This window comes from Wyeomyia smithii, chromosome 1 (assembly GCF_029784165.1).
Source record: "Wyeomyia smithii strain HCP4-BCI-WySm-NY-G18 chromosome 1, ASM2978416v1, whole genome shotgun sequence".
In the NCBI taxonomy this organism is placed as follows: domain Eukaryota; kingdom Metazoa; phylum Arthropoda; class Insecta; order Diptera; family Culicidae; genus Wyeomyia; species Wyeomyia smithii.
In genome coordinates this window covers 116,116,115-116,122,844 of record NC_073694.1, presented here as the reverse complement: position 1 = coordinate 116,122,844, position 6,730 = coordinate 116,116,115, and positions in this window count along the sequence as shown.

Here is a 6,730-nt window from a genome sequence, read left to right as displayed (position 1 = left end):
ATATATTTGTTCTAACAGATGAGAAATAAATTAGTTATTTGAAACTTACTTCGCCTAGAGATTACTTGTGTGCAAAATTAAAGCCTTCAGAGCAGACACTGAATTTTCTCGGAATCACTTAGCTTTCAAAGATTCTGTTTCGTTTTTCCGCCAGCGATTCTCCGGCACAAAAGTTTAAAACTCTCAGCGTCTTTCGTTACAAAATTTAACGTAATACCAAAACAGTTAGTTTATTGGCACCCCAAAATCAACAAAGTTACAGTCGTCCGCTTCAGGTGTTTCTTTCTTAAAACTGCAAACGTGAAACAACATTAGCAAAAACATCAAGGTGGAAAGACCTCTCACACATCCCTCTAATGAATACATTAATAAAGATACACAAAACAGTGGAACATGCCTTCCGGAAAATTAAGCAAACGGAGTCAGTCGGTGTCTAATTCTACAAGTAGAATTCCACCGTTAATGAAGAATGTCTCACCGCTCGCTCGGGGATGGGAAAGTAGCGGCAGAAAGGACGAATGACAGAAAAACAAAAAATAAAATAACCACCGGAATCACCAACCAGCGAACCGTCCAACATCGCAGCAAAGCAGGGGAAAAAAGCAGCAGCGGTGCCGCCGCTTCCAGCAGCACCAAAGGAATGAAACTCGATTCGACAAAAAAGGGAAAATTGCATGAAACATGATGAGAACAAATACACACTCATACTCATACACTCCCTCCCAGACTCTGCAGCCCCCTCAGCCAACCTAACAAGCAACACAGATGGTATTAGATTTCTTCAACACTCCACTTTTTTGCGATAGTTGCTGTCGGTCTTTGCTCTTCTGGCCGTTTCTGGTCGGTTTGCGCTCCGTAATTCCCCACGACCGATGCGATCCGCGCTAAAGGACGTCTTTTCGTTGGCTTGTGAAATGCAGATAATTACGTTCGTTTGCGTCACTTGCCCCGAGAACGATTTCAGAGTGCGAAGGAAGAGGCGGAGAAGAGGAGCTGCCTACCGACCTTAGACAAGGGTTTTCGGGACTGACGCTAAAGCAAGGTCGGCACCGCGGCAGAGAAGAAGAAAACGGCTTTTCTTTTTCGGGGAAAATTGACACTTTCTCGGAACCCTTTACACGGGTATGATCTGCCGGAATGGGGCGCGCGCGAGCCATCGCACCGATGATCCGGCACGTGTCATAATCAGTGCTTTTCAAAGGATCGCAAGTTGACTGTTAAAACACGAATGCGAACGCAGTCAACTTGACTGCTCGATATAGTCAAGCGATCGCCCAGAGAAAAAACAGTCAAAGTAAAGTTGATCGTTTTTTTAGTTTCTAGGTGGCGGTCATTCGCTATGGCAGCGCTCGTTTATTACGTTCACTCTTCGATTATGTGTACGTGCAAGACACGAAGTGAATGAGGGCGGTTGGTATCATTCTGACTGTTTCATTTTGCGTTTGTTTTCGTATTTGTTTTTGTATGTCAGATGGGATTGGAATAGAACTTTGGAATTTGTGTAACATATGACTAAGGGGCCATCCACATACCACGTGGACAGCTTTGGGGGGGGGGGGGTTGGCTAATGTCCACGGTCCATACAATTTTTTCATAATTTATATGGGCAGTTGTCCACGGAGGGGGAGGGGGGGGTCAAAATCGTTAAAAATCTGTCCACGTGGTATGTGGATGGCCCCTAATGAATAAATCGGTACTTAGGGTAGAGCGGGAAAAGTTGGTCATTGTGGGCGATCCTGGCTGCCACTTAACGGACGACTATTGCAACTAATTTGCGTATCTCCAATTTTGTTTAAATTGGATCCGAGAACCGAAATCGATATCGAATGTTCTCCACGTGTTGAGAACAATTAGGAGTTTCTCATGGAGCGATAAAAGTATAAAACGCGTGTGTCTTACTTGAGATACAATATTGGAATGACTTTAATTTATTGATAAGAGTATGAGTGATAACAAAATATGAGTAGTAGAAAAAAGCGCCTTTTCGCGCCAAAAATGATTGGTAGCATTCTGATGGTAACGACGGGGGGCCAGCCGAAGTAATGCTGTTTTAGTAATTAGGATACTCAACATGCCGGCCCACATTGAAAGAAACTTTCAATAAATCACCAAGTGTCTCCATACTCAGAGGGTGGCGGGTGTTGTAGGCAGGTGGGATGCGATGACACAGTCCTCCTTTTCTTCCATTGGCAGCGGACAAATTTCAGTGACTGCACGCCTGTAACTGCCGCTAGCTGTCCTAACCTGAACCACGCGAACCTTATCGTCTTTGCCGAGGAACACCTGTTCGACTCGGCCAAGATTCCAGCACAAAGGGGGGGCGCAGTCGTTCTTGAGCAGAACCATCGTTCCAACAGTGATGTTAGGTAAAGTCGCCGGCCACTTTTTTCGATTTTGAAGTTGACCGATGTAGGCACAGGACCATGCTTTCCAAAAATGCTGTAAGCGTTGCTGCATCTTCTGGAATGATTTGAGGCGGTTAATAGAAATATCACACAAATCAGGCTCTGGGAGAGAGTAAAGGGGTTCTCCCACGAGAAAATGTCCAGGAGTTAGAGCAACCACGTCGGCAGGATCGGATGACATTGGAGATAACGGTCGGGAGTTCATTATTCCCTCGATTTGCACTATTAGCGTGTTGAAATCATCAATCGTCAGCGTTTTTTTCCTTCATAACTCGATAGAGATGATGCTTGAAGATCTTCATCACGGCTTCCCATAAACCGCCGAAGTGAGGCGATCGTGGCGAATCAAAATGAAAGTTGATGCCAGCTTCGGAGCAGTGAGTAATTACACTTTCGGAGTGATGCATCTCGTTGAACTCACGGCGATATTCCTGGAGCATTCGATTAGCTCCCACGAAAGTTCGTGCGTTATCACAATAAATGTTTAAAACGCGACCACGACGACCGACAAAACGTTTTAGCGCATTGATGAATGCGACAGATGTAAGGCTGTACACCATATCGATATGTACTGCCTTCGACCACATACAAACGAAAATCGCGACGAAAACTTTAATCGGTGCTCCTCGACGATTGGGTGGCTTTACATGAAACCGTCCACAATAGTCGACACCACATGACGCGAACGCGCGGGACGGAGTGAGCCGAACGACAGGCAGCTGACCCATTATCTGGCTGGCGGGTTTTGGTTTACAACGAAAACAGTCCAAACAACTGTTTACCACTTTTCTAGCAACGTCTCTTCCTCTGATTGGCCAAAATCTTTGCCGTATAGTGGCTAACAGTAGTTGTGGGCCGGAATGCAGTGTGCGAAGATGTATTGCTTTTGCAATTAAAATTGTCAAATGAGCCTTCTGTGGTAGAATCATGGGGTGTCTGGTGTCAAACGGAGCATCGAGTTGTTGGAGTCGTCCATCCATGCGAAGAATACCTTCCGAATCTAGAACGGTATCACAAAACTTGAGCTGCGTTTTGAAGTTGAAATTCACATTTGTTGATTTATTGTGTCTTTGAATGTACTTAATTTCTGAGGAAAAATGTTTCAATTGGGTTTGCTTCACAAGAAGCTTAAGTGCGTCATCGATTTTCTTGCACGATAAAGGACCAGTTAAACGATTTGCACGGCGCGTACGACAATTGTTAGTGAACCTCATTATCCAGGCAGTTTGTCTTTGTAGAGGAGTGAGCGCCGAATGCTTTTCGATGTAATCTGTTTCTGGCACGTTTATGGTAGTCATGACTGCGACAGTTTGACGAGCTTCGAGCTTACGAATTTGTAGATGTAGTGGGGAGAGTGTAATACAATTTTGCGGCCAATAATTTTCACTTTTACATATGAACTCTGGTCCATGCCACCAAAGCTTGTCACCAAAAAGTTTTGACGGAAATACACCCCTGGAGATCCTATCTGCTGGATTGAGATGAGTAGGCACATGTCGCCAGCTGCTTCCCCTAGTTAAACGATGAGTTTCAGCTATCCGATTAGATACGAACACCTTCCAGATCGAAGAAGAGGATGCCAACCAATGCAACACAATAGTTGAGTCGGTCCAGTAGGTAACCTTGCAGTTTAATTTCATTGATTCTAACACGAATGCTGTCAATTGAGCAGCAAGCACCGCAGCGCAAAGCTCGAGACGTGGAGTGGATAGCTTCGTGAGAGGACTGACCCGTGATTTCGAAATGATGAGATTGCTGACCGATGTACCATCTTTTCTCGTTGCTTTCACGTAAACACAACTTCCATAGGCACGATCGGACGCGTCAGAGAAGCAATGTAGCTCGATTTCTTGTTGGTTATCTACGAGTGTCCATCTACGAATGGTGAGTGATTTGAGTGTGCGTATCTCTTCGCGGTACTTCAACCACCAATTTGCATGCTCTGCTTGCAACGGATCATTCCACGAATAGTCATGGACCCATAAGGATTGCAGAAAGATCTTTGCAGTTACGATAGCGGATCCGATTAGACCAAGTGGGTCAAACAATTGTGACACTTCCGAAAGTACTGAGCGTTTAGTCAGTTGCTCCGATGAACCAAATTCAGGAACATTAAATGTTAAGCTGTCAGAATCAGGGTGCCAGTTGAGCCCGAGCGTTTTCACTGATTCACATTGGCCGATGTGCAATTCAGATCGAGCATCACGCAATGATGACGGAATGTGAGCGAGCACCTGTTTGTTATTGCTTTTCCATTTACGCAAAATAAAACCACCAGATTGTAGAAGTGCGATCAGTTGTCTATTTGTTTCTATCAATCGTTGCTCGTCATCGTCCCCTGATAGATGATCATCGACGTAAAACGTAGTTTTCACCTTTGTTTTAGCAAGTGGATAATTTTCAGCTTCATCGTCGCACAGTTGATTAAGAACGCGTGTAGCAAGATAAGGAGCAGGAGCAGTGCCGTATGTGACGGTGTTTAGCTGATATGTGGATATGTCTTCGTTGGCATGTTTCATCCATTTTTTTCCATGCTTCATCCATTTTATTTCAATCCATTTTGAAAAACTATCTACAACCAATAAAAATGTTTTATGTTCAAAATGGAAGAAATCTGCATGAAATCGGCTAAAAGGTCGCCTCGTTGGAATCCAAGAAGAAATAATATTTGGTTTGGGGACAACAGCCATTCTCCTGCATGATTCGCAAGCATCGACATACTTTTCAATGTCAGAGTTAATCCCAAACCAAAATACTGCTCGACGAGCCAATTTTTTCATTTTTATTACCCCAGAATGGTAAGCATGCAATAATTTTAAAATCCCGCCCTGCATGGATTTTGGTATTATTACCCTGTCTTGGAAAATTAGGCAACCGCAAATTATTTCTAAATCAATGCGATTTGCAAAAAATATTTGCGAAGCGTGTATCCAACCTGTCCGGCCAACCATTCTGCACATACTGTACTATTTGTAATAAAAAATCGTCTTTACCCGTCTCATTCGCAACCTGGGAAAAATCTACAGGAAATTCCTGACTGAAATTGATGCTTTTTATGACTTCTCTGTCGAACTGTACTGGGACAGTCTGATTTAAAGGAAAACGGGAACAGAAATCTGCATTCCCCATTTTCTCAGAAGGTCTATATTTAATATCAAAGTCATAAATCGACATCTCTAAAATATATCTTTGTAATCTAGTTACAAAGATAGCGTTTTTCCCAGCCTTCCCGAAAATTCCTACCAACGGTTTGTGGTCCGTAAAAACAACAAACCTTTGACCATACAAATATTTGTGAAATTTCTTCACCGTGGAGACTAATGCTAATGCCTCTAAATGTAGTATCGGGTACTTCATTTGAGCATTGTTCAAAGAAAAGGAAGTAAAAGAAATTGGCTTTTCGATGCCGTTAACCTCATGTGCTATTACACCCCCCAGTCCATAACCAGAAGCGTCCGAAACAACAATTAATGGTTTCTTATGATCGTAGAACTCCAGAATATTTGCGTTTAGTAGATCATTTTTACATTTTATGAAAGCTTCGTCAACATTCTTATCCCACTCATACTTCACGTCCTTTTTCAATAGCCTATATAGACAGCTAATCTTCGAAGACAGGTGAGGAATAAATTTACCATAGTAGTTCACGAGCCCTAAGAACGACTACAATTCTGTTACATTCTTTGGAACTTTAGCATCCCTAATTGTAGATAGTTTGTCTGGACAAGGAAGTAACCCTTTCTGCGTAATAATATGACCCAAATAAGGTAAGGATGTAACGAAAAACTTGCACCTACTCCAATTAACCTTTATATTTGCGTGAACTAATCTGTCTAAAACAGCCAAAACTTTAGTACGACAATCTTCTAAGCTTTTCCCAGCAATTAACACATCATCCAAATAACACCGTGTATTTTTCAATCCTGTCAACACCTGATCCATCACTTGTTGAAAGATCGCTGCACTTGCCGATGCCCCTTGAGGCAACCTATTGTAAAAAAACAACCCTTTCAAAGTATTTATAGCTACAAATTTCCTCGATTTTTGAGACAACTGAAGTTGTGTATACGCCCCCTCTAAATCTAAAGCACAAAAAATTTGGCAACCCGCTAAATCTGCAAATATATCCTGTGCTAGGAGCAACGGGTAACTGTTTGGTATGATCAACTTATTTAAAGAGACCTTGCAATCGATAACCAACCTAATTTCTCCGTTTTTCTTTGGCACAACAACAACTGGGGAAGCCCATTCGTTTTAATCGTTTTAATAGGGGTTATTATATTTTCTTTTCCAAATGCTCAACCACTTTCTCTCTCAGTTTATAT